This window comes from Leptonychotes weddellii, chromosome 7, assembly GCF_054177405.1.
Source record: "Leptonychotes weddellii isolate Sample4059 chromosome 7, ASM5417740v2, whole genome shotgun sequence".
Taxonomy (NCBI): Eukaryota; Metazoa; Chordata; class Mammalia; order Carnivora; family Phocidae; genus Leptonychotes; species Leptonychotes weddellii.
In genome coordinates, this window is record NC_138375.1 from 91,056,135 (window position 1) to 91,071,171 (window position 15,037).

General features: G+C 42.8%; 1 long non-coding RNA gene across 1 annotated transcript in view; it reads right to left on the minus strand.

The window, feature by feature from the left end:
- Positions 1 to 5,611: 5,611 nt before the first annotated feature.
- LOC145722681 (uncharacterized) overlaps positions 5,612 to 15,037 on the minus strand; it is a 191,750-nt gene continuing 182,324 nt past the window's right edge. Inside the window, exon 6 of the long non-coding RNA XR_014147126.1 lies at positions 5,612 to 5,766. This is a non-coding gene — a long non-coding RNA (uncharacterized LOC145722681). The remainder of the gene's footprint in view (positions 5,767 to 15,037) is intronic.

The following is a 15,037-nucleotide window of genomic DNA, read 5'->3' on the forward strand; positions in this document are numbered from 1 at the left end:
TACTCCATGTCTGTACTTCCTAAGACAAAGCATGAAATGGATCAAGGGAAAGGTGTATGAGGCCAAAAAAATAAGCTCCTGTAGGGAGAGTTTGCCTCTGCAACTCTACCTGTGTTATTCTGACCTCTTCACTTGGGGAGAGGAGAAAAATCCAGCACCTGGGATGGGTCTAGGGGACCCATATTGTATTCATAGTTCTCCTTGGGAGGTAAGGATGGTTAGAAACTGCCAAGGTAATGGGCCATCTGTTCCCTGTCGTCTGGTCCTCAGCAGCAGAGGTCAGCCGTGGTGAGGAGAAGCTAGGTGATCCCCAGGCGCTACCCACTTCACTCTACATTCCCATGGCCCAGATCTGCTCCCAGAAAATATGGTAATCACCCAGAGAGGAGGGGCCCTGCAATGACTCAGAGGGAAAATGAAGGCCAGCTGGAACAACCAACTGTAGTCTAGTCTGAATGACTATTATACAGGACCCACCTCTAAGGAGCTCCGGGCTACTTGCTGGAGTTAAAACGGACAACAAGCCTATAAGGTGCAGACTCATTTAAGATGTAGATAAGCACTGGCAAAAGTCTTCACCTCTTCTTCCTTCTGCCTTTTTTATTTTTAACATCAAAAATTAGTGCCATTCACTGGAGAAACAGGAGCAGCTATCCATAGTGCTTAGCTTGCCTAGTTGACACTCAAGTTGGCAGTTTCGTAAATTTACTTGAAAATCTGCTTTCTCTTTCCTGAGTTTTTAATAGGAATAGTGTTTCAACAGGACTGTTTAATGTGGAGTCACTCTTTAAAAATGGCTCTAGAAAGAAACCCCCCTTTTGTATTTTTATAATTACTTGATGGAAACTTAAAAGGGACACATCTTCTAGGAAAGCTCCAGAACAATCTGTGATGACAGATTGACACCAGCAGTGCCCTGTTGCATCACACTCCGGGCTCCAATCACCCTGCTGATGTACAAAATGTGTGCAAAATAGCGCATAAAATGGGTTGTCAGCTGGGGTGTGACAAGCTGTTTGTGGTAGGCAATACGTTTTATTTGTGAAGTTTGTAAGTGTAACCAGAGTTCCCCAGAATGTGAAATCGTCTCAATTTCCCTCACACTCACACATTCATCCATCAGCATACTCTAATCCTTGCCTTCAGAACAGCCCCAGTCAGTATCATCATTACGCTGACTTTTGCAAAAGCCTTCTTGCCTCTACCCTTGTCCCCCATTCCCCTGCCACTGCCCTCAGTAAATTATCCAATAGGATGCAGCATAAACTTTGAAAATAGAAATCAAACCATTTACCTCTTCTGTTCAAAACCCACTAATATCTTTCCATCTCACCCAGAATAAAAGCCAAAGTCCTTAGCTGGGCCCAGAAGGCCCAGCTAACTCTCTGACCTTACCACTTACTACTTTCCCATTCTTTACTCTGGCTTCCTTACTAGTCCTTAAATATAAACAAGTTTGTACCCCAGGACCTTTGCATTGGCCATGCTCGCTCATCCGATTGCTCTCTTCTCGCAACTTGCTTCCTTAATTCCTTATAGTCTCTGATAAAATGCTATTTGGTCATTGAGGCCATTGGTACCCCCAATCACTCCTTATCCATGCTACCCTGCTTTAGTTTCCTTTATATTATTTATCATCACTTGACAGATTGCATATAAACTTCTTCATTATTTTCAGCCTTTCTGTGTAAGCAGGGACTTTGTTTTGCTCACTACAGTATCCCCAGTGACACAGAGCATGAGCTCACTAAATATTCCCTGGATGGTTGAATGAATTACTCAGTCCTGATACTCTGTACCATCAGCTGGCAACAATGCCCAATAAGGCTGTAAGTGACCAAGGGGATGTTAGCAAAAATAAATTATCAAGATAGTGAGGGGTTTTTAGAGAATAAGCAAATGTAGGAGAAACATTTAAAAATTAAGGAAAAAAAAAATAAGCAGAAAATGATCCTGGTTCTCGTTCACCCATTCACTGAACCAAAGCCAGGCCAGATTTGTTCTCTTCAGTTGCTGAAATCTGGTTCTTGTCACAAACCAACCTAGACATCTATTTTGATACACATATTATATGTCTCTTGGCATGCAGAGGACTCATATCACTTACCAGATTTATTGAAATTACGAAAAGCGGTGTGAAATGCCTCCTGCCATATGGGAAAGAGGTGAAAATGCTGACATTTGGCTCTTATCCAATTTCACAAAAGTTTAGAGTTTCAGACTGTTTTCTTCTCCTGGGTGTGGTGGCTCTTTCTTATCAAACTTCTATTCTCTGAGTAGCCATAAAGACATCTCTGTGTATCTGGTGGTATTTTAATACTCAAACATCTTCTGATGTGCATCAAAATGGACATTTTGGCCCAGCTGTTACAAGAAGAACAGAAACGGCCTTCTCTGCCCCATTAATTGTCTGTCTTTCCTATCTCACTTTATCTGTTTATTGGTTGCGGGGCTCCCAGTTCCCGCAACTGTTGGTGGAGACCCAGCAGTGCCTCATGCACGGGGCTGCGAAGATTAGATGAGAGAGTCCATTTAGGCCCGTGAGTGTGGTGCTAGCGTGGAAGTTCTCGCTCAAGTTTTCCCAGGGATTAGCGTTACCTGTTGTTAGGACTCTAGCTCATGCTCTGGGGGGCCCCTTTTATTGAGAGTTGACAGATCTTTTTCCCCTAGATGCAGTTCTTTTCTAGATTCTGTTTTTGATTTAAGTGAGTCACTTTGGCTAGGGAAGTAGACACGTGAATTGCAACGTTACGCACATTGGAGGTGGCGCTGTACCTAACGTCAGGCTGGCGGCATGCTATGAAAACTCTTCCCGGTGTAATGCTGTACAATTTCCCTGTTAAACATAAGCACAGCTTTTGTTGGTATTGAATCTGAAACAGCTTTATTTCCAAACTGGCTTACACATACTGTCAGGAGGTCAGATCCATGGAAATAAACAACGGCTTCTCCAACCTGTATGTCACCTTCAGCCCCCAAACACAGCCCAGATTTCCTGTAGTAGGCACCGTCTCAGCCCACAGGAGTGTGTGCGTGCGTGCGTTTGTGTATGTGAGGCTGAGGAAAAGGACCTGGTAAATGAATTCTTCTGGTCCTCTTTTAGGGGACCTTCATTTCAGTTGTGCTAACCTGCCATTAGACCTTCATCCAAAACTCCTACTAGCATTTCCATGAGGCCAGGCAAAGTTTCAGATAGTTTCTTCAGAAATGGCCACTCTGATCCATTAAACATGAAAAAGCTCATAGCACTGGAGCTGCCTGAGACTCCAAATCTAATCCGCACCCTTCCAAACAGACTGGGAAAGAAATTCACCTTTAGCTATTCTTGCCTCTGTTTACGGAGGACCCATGATGTACAAAGCACATGCGCGTTTGCTGCCGCCCTGGGAGCACGGACAGGAATACAGCCTGCGCTCCCAAGGCGGTCTGACCCTCAGCCCGTTGCTGACAGGCTTTCCAGGTAGTAACTGCACACGTGGTTTCCATTCCTTTGCCTTTTTCCCCTCAGGTGGCGGTTTACGTTTGTTTACTCTCTGGCAGAGACTTCCAGCATTTTCTGTTGGTAACTGAGTGGTAACTGTGCTCAGAAGGAAAATGCTCTTGTCACAAGCACAGAACAAGAGTCTGCAATTTTTCCAAAAAAGACTTCTGGTAACCCAAATAAAGTTATATGTAATTAGGACCACATACTCATCACTAAGCTGAAATGACTACAGTTTGCAGAAGATAATTGTTTGTGAAGAATGAGGCAGTGTTGCCTCATACAGACTGGCATTAACGGGTGATAAAGTTTGCGATTTAGATGTGATGTTGGGTTATCTTGAGAACAAAATATTCAAGTCCAAAATACCCCTCTTAACTATATTTTTATAAAATAATTTCAGAGATGTATTTCATATTTCTTGCCATTTTAAATCTGGTGACTGAATGCATTTCAACCTCTCCTTGATGACTCAGAGTCATCGTCATGAGCGTGGATAATTTTACTGTGCCTCAGAAAAGCAACCATGTCAGGGCCTTTTGAGTTATGAGCTGTGGTAGAAAATTCCTAGGTAAATGTCTCAGAGTCTTAGATTTATTGAACTCTGACAGTTTTTCTAATTCTTTCCTGGATGTCAGACTTTTACTTGTTACTGTCTTGTATTTGTCTCTAGAAACCTTCCTCCACTCTCATCCTTTTATTCAAGGACTGACTTTGAGTATTCCCAATGCACCAGAGGGTACAGCTCAATCAGAACCAGGGGGCAAGGGCCTGCCTGCGTGGAGCAGGCCTACTAGTGGGAAAGGTGAATAATAACCAAGGTCACAATTAAACAAGTTAATTCTAATTTGCTTTGGTCTGGGAGACTGAATACTCACACTTGAGAGTTATGCATAAATTAAGAATAAATAGGATTTCAGAAGTTTGCATGATCAGACTCCACTTCTGTTTACTTATGAGTAATTCCCCGGCAATGAGATTGTTGGCTTCACGGCTCTCTGAAAATGTGGAGCTTCTGTATTACCACGGAATACTGAGCATAATACTAGAAACGGCTTGATATCCTTCAGGGTAGGTTTCTTATATTCTGCCAAATGTCCCTGTGCCTACAACTTAAAATTGAGGACAATATGGCACCTGAGAGTCTAGAGGTTCCAAATTCACATCTCCAGGCCTGGTTTCCCTTCACCTCCATATTTGCAGATCTAACTGCCAAGTCCCCCTCTCCGGGTGGATGTCTTGTGGCATAGGAACTTTTTTTTTTAAAGATTTATTTATTTTTTGAGAGTGCTCACAGCAGGGGGAGGGGCAGAGAGAGAGAGAATCCCAAGCTGACTCCCCTGAATATGGAGCCTGAGGTGGGGCTCCATCCTACAACCCTGAGATCATGACCTGAGCAGAAATCAAGAGTCAGACTTAACCAACTGAGCCACCAACTGAGCCACCCAGGCGCCCCTGAAGTTTAACTTCTAATTTGACCCCTCACCATGGCCTCCACCCTACATTCCCTTCCTCTAGTCTTTCCCATCTTGGCAAATAGTGCCATAATCTTCCCCCAAACAAAGGAATTATTCTCAAGTTTTCTCCTTCTCTCATCTCTCACTCTCTCCAGTCCTATCCCACACCCAATTCATGGACTAAGACTGAGGATTTTTATCTCAAACGCAAATCCCAAATATGAATCAGATCACGATTCCTCCCTGCTTTGTTTGCTCCTGGAGAAAAATCCAAGCTCCCAGTGGGGGCTTCAAGGTGCGACAGGATTAGTCTCCAGTTTACAGTTTTCACTGCTTATCTCACTGTGTTGTGAGATTATTTACTGAAGATATCTCCCCCATAAATGCAAGCAGCAACACACCGAGAGTACGCTGGCGAGAGTTCAGACACTGCAAATGTGCGATGGTTCTTCAGCTTCCTGGTCTGTAAATCTGCATGAAAAACTATACACAGAACACAACCAGTGACACACGTCTCTTTATGAATGGAACGGAGACCTTGCCTTCATTTTATGAAGTGCCTTCCCACTATTCTCACCATCAACCAACTGATCAACAATGGTCAACGCGTGCCTACTATATGCCGAATATTCTGTACAAAGATTTTAAGACCTGGCCACTGCCTTTTGAAGTTATTAAAATCTTGGTGAAAGATACAGATATCCATAGAAATGTGATCATGCAAAGCAACATAGAATGAATAACTTACCCTTCTGAAGGCAAGGACTCAGAGCATCTGAATTCCTAAGGATCTTTCCCAGTCCATGATCTGCCACTCTGTATTCAGCACTAAATGAATGGTAAAGACCAGTGCATATCAGACTTTAAGGTGAAAAGAATGCCCTTGCTAAATATAAAGTCAGATTTAGTGGGCCTGGTGGGAGCCGTAGAACTTGTATTTCTAACAGGCTCCCAGGTGATGACAATGCTGGTGGGGTGAAGGCCACACTTTCTGTTGTAAGCAGAGAAAACACTGCTACTCAGTGTGGTCACCAAATTCCCAGGCACATCCCCAGACTTACTGAATCTGAATTCATGGGGTTGGGGCTCAAGAATGGTGCTCTAACTCTTCAGGTAATTCGTACATATTCTAAAGATTGAGAAGCACTGACATTAATTACTAGGGGCCAGATGTGTTGAATTTAGAACACATGTCCTTCCCCCAGCAATAAGCCACCAGATCGATACCAGGCTTCGGACTTTTCAGGGATGTCAGTTCAGTACCGAGTGGCCTGTTTCGACTTTACCAACATAAGCAGGTATAAGGCTGGCCAGGACCCCCAACGAGAGATTGACACACCCAACATGTTTGTTCAGCACAGACTGGATCAGACCAGAGAATAGTGGCCAGGAAGGAGCTATGATTTAGCCAGATTGATGGCTATTCTTATTGTAATACTCACGAGGACAGGGACTTTAATGGGTTTAGCAGATGTGGACATCCTAATGCCAGAGAGGCACTCTGCCTAAAAGGTAATTGTAATCATCCAATACATTTCCCCATCCTCTGGCCTGAGATTGAGTTGTCACAGGCTCCCAGACACTGCTCCAGGCGCCCCAGATGGTCCTGGCTGACATACCCCGAGCATGTCATTATGCACACATGCAAACCACATGAGGGCAACTAGCTTCTGGAGACTAAATGCAGGGCACTACTCCTTCCCCCAGGGTCCCTAAGACACTGCTGCGAGGAAGAGAGATAAATGGGACCTCAGGTGCTAGGAGGTCTTGGGAAAATGAGGACCCATGGGAAATCCTTAGGGCAAGGGTGCTAGGCAGACACAGAAATTCCTCTAACTATGAGTTTATATGAGAGCAAAATATATTGAAGTTCTGGCACTTTCCTTCTCTTTTAATTTCAACAAGGTCTTATTGTTTGATTTAGGAAGTATTATTTTAGACTCAGGGTAGAAGCATTAACTTTTCATTCTAGCAGAGAATTAAAACAATGATTTTTAAAATTTTATTTAGCAATTTAGCAATGATACCATCCAGCTAGTAAAAATAAAACAAAGGTAAACGCTAACTCGAAAGCAACAAACTCCTTGGATAATTAATTTTCTTTGATCTAACGGATTTCAGAAATTTAAGAAGCCCACTGATCAGGACTCATCACTGACCCTGACTTTGGAAATAGAGGTCCCCACAATCCCGTTCTGTAAGATTCACAATAAGCATGTCTGCACTCAGCTAGAATTATCCTAAGTCCTTGGGCTAAAGAGCGGGCTCTATCTACTGTCCCCAAACTCTAAACACACAGGGAGAGTCAGGCTTGCTATGAATTCCACTGTTGGAACTTCAGTTTGATGCTTTGAATTCCAGTAAGGTTCAAATAGCCCTAGAGGGGGTAACACCTTTAAATGTCCCCCAAAGTGAAGCATTTTGCCAGAAAGAAGTGAGAAATCATAAGAGCCAGTAGCACCTGGCTCACAAGATGAAATGGTGAAAGGCACCAAGACAGAAGAGTCTGAGAAGTCTTGAGACAAAACTAGTTTTTGTTTTGTTTTGTTTTGTTTTTATTTCCAGACTGTTGCTTAGGAAGGTGTATGCTTAGGAAATTTACTTAACGCCCCTTAGGAATGAAGACCATGCTAGACATGGGATGATAAGCTCCAAAGACTTTTCCGGGAAGATCAAGTACCAAATAGTTAATCGGAAGGGAAGGGAAGTGATGCTTTTAAAAGGAAGCATAGTGTCTATAAACAGTGTATGCCTTCTTATCTCCTTTGAGATACAACCAAACATAGTAGTTAAACTTCCTGATCGTAATCAAGGAAGCTGCATGGCTCTGCATTTGCACTAGAGAGGTGCTTAAGGTAGAAAACACTTTATGGTGCAATCACAGTAGCCCTAACCAACCCACTGCTAGCCCTAGTTATTTTGGTTTGTTTGGACCTTGGCTTTTATGTGATCTTAACTGGCTTCCTTTCCAGGACTTCACTGTGTGTGAAGAAGTTTTGCTTTCAGGTGTTTATTGAATTATTTCTCGTGTCAGAATCAGAGGGAGACAGCGCTGGAAATGATAAATATTAGAAAGACAAGTCATTGAAAGTGTTAGCCATCAACCCCCAGGAGTTTGTGAAGATGAATTTATTAGACTCCAAACTCCCCCAGTCAGGCCATGGATTATGGGGACAACTGGAGGACTGGGGGTGAACAGTACAAGCAGCATGTCTAACAGAAAGATGTTTCCACCTGGAAGAACGGCTCAGTTCCAGCCCGATTCCTTGTGGATTTGTTAATTGGATTTGTTCTTGCAGTTAAGGCAAATCAGCATATACGCTAGTTAGTGGTTTCAGGCCCTGCACAATTGGAATTCTGCTCAAGGAAAGGTTGGCCGAGAAATAAAAACACTTTCTCAAGAGGTTTACTCCTATTGGACTGAAAGAAAATTTACATGTTAAGCAGAGCCAGAAAGCAAAGTCGAAGTTCTGTATGTCTAAATTTCACTACTTAGGATGGAAGATTCAGATGTAATGTAGTTAAGGCTTCCCATACATGAGAAAGGCACTGGGTTAGGGAGCTCCTTGGAAAAAGTACATGCATACAAAGTTGTGTGGCCACAAACCCAGCACCTCGTGTCCCACCGAACACTATGTCGTATAATAACTTCATAGATAAATCACAGTGCTGTCCTCCTTCCGAGAAGAAGGTGCTACTGGCATTGCTATTAGTGAGCGCAGGTGTGCCTAAAAGACCCCTGCAATGAAGAGTTCTTTCTACAGGGGATGGGTGGAGCTTGTTCAATTTACAGATGTAGCCGTTACTGTCCAGGCAGGGCAGTGGGTGCAAGTAAAGCGTGTCTGGGGTTGCTGCACTTGGAAGGAGTCCCCTGGCCCTGGAGGGCTGACAGGACTTTGGGAAGATCCAAGAGAAAGAGGATGCATGCAGTGGACAGCTGAGGTCTTGCTAGACATGGGATGATAAGCTCCAAAGGCTAAAGAGCTAAATGCCATGTGGAATCACAGATTGGATCCTGGAACAGAAAGAAGGACATTAGTGGATGAAATGGTGAAATGTGAATAAAGCCTGCAGTCCAATAAACAGTCATACACCAGTGTTAACATTGGTGTTAACATTGGTCTTGGTTTTGACGAATGCACCACAGTGATGGAAGATGTTACACCAGGGGAGCCGAGTGAAGAGTTTACGGGAAATCTCTGAGCAGTCGTTGCAATTTCTTTATAAATCCCAAATTACTGTACAATTTTAAAAATAAATCTTTTAAAGAAGTTGATGGGGCTAGCATGTAACATAGAGGAATTAAATGAGCCAGGCTGGGACAGTCCCAAACTGGTCAGCCCTTACCCTGTCTAGAGAATGTCCACGTCTCACCGATAGCCAGTTGTTGCCATGTGGAAATGCAAGTTTCCGTTTATAGATTTTCTGAGTTTTCGAGAGAACGCAAAACTGTATATGTGTGTCTGTTATCCTCGTTTTAAAACAATGGCTCAAAAATGAAAAAACACATTAGGGACAAAGAAAATACAGCTGCTCTGTGAGGACAAGCGGCTCACATGTAGGACTTGTCTTGTGGGCACCAGAGCAGTAAGCGTGCAAAGGGATGATCCCAGAAGTTTCAATAATGTAGATTCCTGGGGTGCCTGGGTGGCTTAGTCATTAAGCGTCTGCCTTCGGCTCGGGTCATGATCCCGGGGTCCTGGGATCGAGCCCCACATCGGGCTCCTTGCTCGGCGGGAAGCCTGCTTCTCCCTCTCCCACTCCCCCTGCTTGTGTTCCCTCTCTCGCGGTGTCTCTCTGTCAAATAAATAAAATCTTGAAAGAAAGAAAAGAAAGAAAGAAAGAAAGATTCCCAGGTCCCAACATGAGAGGTTCTGATTGGGTAGATTTAAGGTCAAACCTCGGATCCTACAATTTTATTGATGAAATGTATCCCATGTGCTTTTGACACAGCAAGTTCATAAAAACACTGAGAAACATTTCTTTCAGGAATGAGATCCCTTTTCCCTTAGCTTCTTCACAACATTTCATTCAACTTCTTATTCTTTCTCTCATCATCAGTGACATAACTTCAAAGCCAGTATTAAAATACAGGTCCAGAACTGTTCTAATATGATCTAGCCACCAGCTACAAGTAGCCAGTAAGCAATTAAAATGTGGGGCTCTAAGTGGAAAATACACACAGGATTTCAAAGACTTAATACAAATTTTAAAATGTAAAATATCCTATTAATAAATGCTTATTATTGATAAAATGCTGAAATGGTAATATTTTAGATATAGTGGGTGAAGTAAAATATATTAAAATGAATTTCACCTGCTACTAGGAAACAAAGCTTCATATATAATGAGGCTCACATTTGTAACTCACATTATATTTCTATTGGATGGTGCTGGTCTAGGAAACTAGGGTAAAGAGGGTTGTTTTCCTTTCAGCCTTGATGTCTAGAAAAAGAAGACAAGCTTGGTGTTCATATGTCCATGGTTCTGCCCAAATAACCAGGATTTCATATTTGGGGACAGAGCTCTTAGGCAAACAAACAACGTTCATGTCTTAGCATCCCTCCCTAGAGAAACAACAGTAAGGAACCGGCTAAGATTTGAGGCCCTTGGGTCCTGGCCATCTCTCCCTCTGCCACCAGAGGCATGACTAAAAGCCATTCACATAATTAATCTATCACAGAAGGATGGGACAAGCACACTTCATTACTGGTACTGTTGCCAAGAGATAAAAGAAAAGCTACACATTTTGCTAGGGTTTAAACTGGGCACAGATTAAGACAATGCCCCTGATCTAATCTCAGATTAAGAAATAATTTTTTGGGCACCTGGGTGGCTCAGTTGGTTAAGCGACTGCCTTCGGCTCAGGTCATGATCCTGGAGTCCCGGGATCAAGTCCCACGTCGGGCTCCCTGCTCAGCAGGGAGTCTGCCTCTCTCTGACCCTCCCCCCTCTCACGCTCTCTATCTCATTCTCTCTCTCAAATAAATAAATAAAATCTTTAAAAAAAAAAAATTTTTTTTTTCAGGGGCGCCTGGCTGGCTAAGTTGGAAGAGCATCCAACTCTTGATCTCAGGGTCATGAGTTCGAGCCCCACACTGGTTGTAGAGATTATGAAATAATTAATTTTTTAAAAAGAAAAATAATAGTTTCAGAAGACACCTTTGAAGAGATTTTTAGAAACTTTACAGGCTGATGTTAGAGTCATTTGCTAAAGAAAAGTTAACAAAACATAGACATAGGAAGGATAAGATTCTTACCATGAAAATGACCAAGTATACTTACAATACCCCATTAGTGGTTTGGGTTGAACAGAATATCTCAAGTTCTATTTACTATCTCATTCATTCACTAGATACCCAAATGTATTGTGTCAGCACTTTCAATTCTTAATTCTTTAAGAACATCTATGTGCTTCAGGAGAAATTTTATCCATGTGTTTCTGATTCACTTATACTTAACTAATCAAAATGCCATTTTGTAAGAGCCATTTGATGTTCAAAAATACTTTTTTTTTTTTTTAAGAGTGTGTGTGAGCAGGGGAGGGGGACAGAGGGAGAAAGAAAATCTTAAGCAGGCTCCACACCCTGCGCAGAGCCCGACGCAGAGCTTGATCTCAGGATCCTGAGATCATGACCTGAGCCAAAATCAAGAGTCAGATACTTAACTGACTGAATCACCCAGGCGCCCCCGATGTTCAAAAATACTCTTGATCTCCATTAATAATCCTGTTTTCTTTCAACCTGAGGGTCCTGTGGTGTCTCTACAGAAACCTGGATTCAAGTCCCAAGTCGGAACCCACACAATTCAAGCAGTTTTACAACTTGGCAAGGTAAGTTTTACTGATTCAGTTTTAAAGAAGTGTCCCAGTATCTACACACCTACTTGCTCATTCTTTTGGGGATCATTTTCTTGGTCTCACCTGTCTGGGTTATGTGTATTGATCTTTGTTGTTGTTTTTAATGAGTATTTCTATTCAGCAACTCTTTTCTTTTGGTAATTACTTCTCTCCCCACTTTCAGCCTGTTGTCTGCAGGTCCCCAAACCCCCACTTCTGCTCTCGGTTTCCAAAGCTCTTGCCTTTCTCGGCTCTTCTCTACTCCCCACTTCTCATCAAATTCAGCATTCCCTTCAAGTTAAATTCCCACTTGTAAATGTCTGCCTTTGCCCCAGGGTAACCTAACTTCTGCCTTGTTAAGTTGCCCCAAATTCTGCAATTATCTTTCCGGTTGTTCTTTCTTTTATCCCGCTCCATTCTATTTGTGGGTACTTCAGAGATAGAACATCTACACAAGACCTATCTTTCTGACCACGAATAAAACACACTTCTAGCAGTCAGCACCCCTGAAGAAAAGGCTATGTGAATTAGAAATACAGATGAAATTAGACATGTGCTCAGTGGATCCCAGTGCAGAGGACCATTTGGGACTATTCAAAACCTATTGGCCTGGCAGCACACTCTGAGAGCAGTATTCATAGCTCAGCCTCTTATTTTTGATTTGTTGATGAGAAGGAAAGGAAAAATAATGCACCAATAACAAGTAGTGCTTTGGTGACTTTAAAATATGTGGACATTTCAGCAAATGTCATTTTCATAAAATAAAAAGATGTGTAGTCTATATATTCTAAGTCAGAGCAGATGGTTTTAACAGACATCCGACTACAAATTCGTCTTCAGGATTCCCATTTCTTACCACATTGGTCTCTTCGGTTCTCACCCTCTCTATTCCGACAGCAATTTTCCCAAGATGCTGAGTACTCCCCACCACAGCCTATTTGGGCTTGGATTCCTATGGGAGGTTCCCCTGTATACTGTATCAAAAAATACACCATTTCCATCTTACTCCCTTGGGACCTTCCTTTGGGGGAGATGAGAGCTACCTGAGCCCAAGAATCAGGAAGATCAGGCAGTGAATGAAGATGCCTCAGCCCACTTCTAAAATTATCGATTTACACAAGAAGACACATTAAAATAAGGATCAAAAATATGTCAAAGGCTAGAGATTAGAAGGGAGAAGGAAGAACACATCAGAGACCTCAGCTAAAGGGAGTTGCCAAACGTGAGCACCAAGTTAAGCTCTAAGCCTTAAAGCAATCAGATGAAAAGGAGAGATGCTGAGTTTTATAGTTTTCAGTGATCAAAGAAGCTTATGGACTGGTTTTCTCCTGACAATAAATTCTTGGAGCTTTCTGTTGAATTGATTTTTATATAAATGACAATATAGACTAAAAGTGGCTTACAGAAGATGTAGAAATGATTTTCTTATAGCCACTTCTTACACTGACCTGCAATAAACACTGAGGGCAGGCTGTTTATTAAATCATAACTCAGTGAAGATATTTCTTTGGGGAGTTTAGCTAATGTGGTCCAGACCCATAACTTTCTAGAGATTTATCTTGACATACAGAGAAAGCTCAGAGGGCCTGGAGGAATGGATGGTTAGTATGATTCAGAGACACTTGCTCTTGAGAACTCATTGTTTTTTGCTGATCCTTAGGCAGAACCTGGAGACTGGTCCTTATGTTGGAAAGCAAAGCAAGCCATATGCTCTGATGTGCAGGTGTCAATGCTGAAGTTTTATCATGAGATAAACATTTCTTCATCTTGAAGGTAGGACTAGCCTGACTTTCCCTGGTTTTAGGCTAAGAATCCCACCTACTCATATAGTTAGGGCCCAATTTACCTTGGTCAAACAATTATTTGTCTAATGATCCCACTGAAGCTTGAAATTTCTCACATAAAATAAGGTTGGGACAAATTTGGCTTGTAAACTTTTAAAGGCACGTATCTGTTGCAATCATAAAATAACCTACCTAGGGCACATTCAAAGATAGCATTTTAAGCTGTTCTTCCTCTGATAGACTACAAAATTTACTCTCATTTATTTATGTGTCTTTTGCATGGAGACCTCATGAGCACCAGAAATGGTAGAGAAAAAGCCAGTCTGCGTGGTTCACTGGAGAGGCTCAATGACGAGAAATTATAGAAAATAATGTTTTCCTTTGAAATCATGGCCCAGAAGAAAGGGTCAGCATTAAGGGGAGCTTTGTAGCTATTATTTTAGCCCATAAAGATTCTAATGCCTGGGTAGTACTGATTGGTATGAGCCTGATACAGGGTATTGGTTGCTAGGAACATTGTACAGACTCCACTTCTTGGGCATGGATGTGTTGGGTGAGCTGGTCACAGCCCATCAGCAGCCTGCACCCTAGGAGCCAGACTCTGACAATGGCAACTGTCACCAAGGTTCAGAAGAGAGGTGGCACCATAACATCAGTGCTCCACTGTGGAATCTTAAAGGCGATTACTTCTCTACCCAGCCCAGGCGAAGTACCAAATAAGTTGCCAGTGCCTAGCATAAGCAAGTGAAGATTTGGGGAATAAATAAATGGATGAACGCCAGTGAGCATAAAGGCAACAGAGAAACTCTGGGGCTGGAGCCAGTGATTCCAGCTTGATAACCATGCTGACAGGAGGTAGGCTGTGACCCCATGACTACAGCTGACTGGGAGAGACAAAATGAAAATGGACTCTGAATTCCCAGCAGTTGAGGACTTTGGGACCCTCGTGATAAAAAAAGGAGAAGGCGAGAGGACCACATGAGTTAGCAGAACCTGTGCACAGCTCAGGTTAGGCAGAGGTGCTCCTGGCTGGAGGACTGGAAGAAGTCAGTGGCACTTTCCCACTCTGCCTTCTCTACCCAGCAAGACTCCCCAGGGTGCCCTCCTTGTCTTATTTGGAGCATTTCCCTCCTTCCACTCTCATCTATAGATGAAGTGAGCAAAGGGAGGCAAGTGAGACAATTTCCCAGGCTAGTGGCTCTCTCAGAGCTTTAAGAAAATATCATCCCAGAGATTCAAATTTAATTGGTTCAGGGAGGCCACAGTCACTGGCAATCTTTAAAAGCCCCCCTAGGTTATTTCAAAGTGCAGCTGGGGTTAAGAGCCAACATCCTGGTCAAACGTGAAACCCTCCCTCTCCTGGGGCATGTACATGCTCCTTCATGTGAGTAATGTGGGTGCACACGAGCTGTCTCCTTTCCCTCCTTTGAGAAATCTGAAGGCTTACACTCTCCGTTGCACTGTTCACTTCCAAATA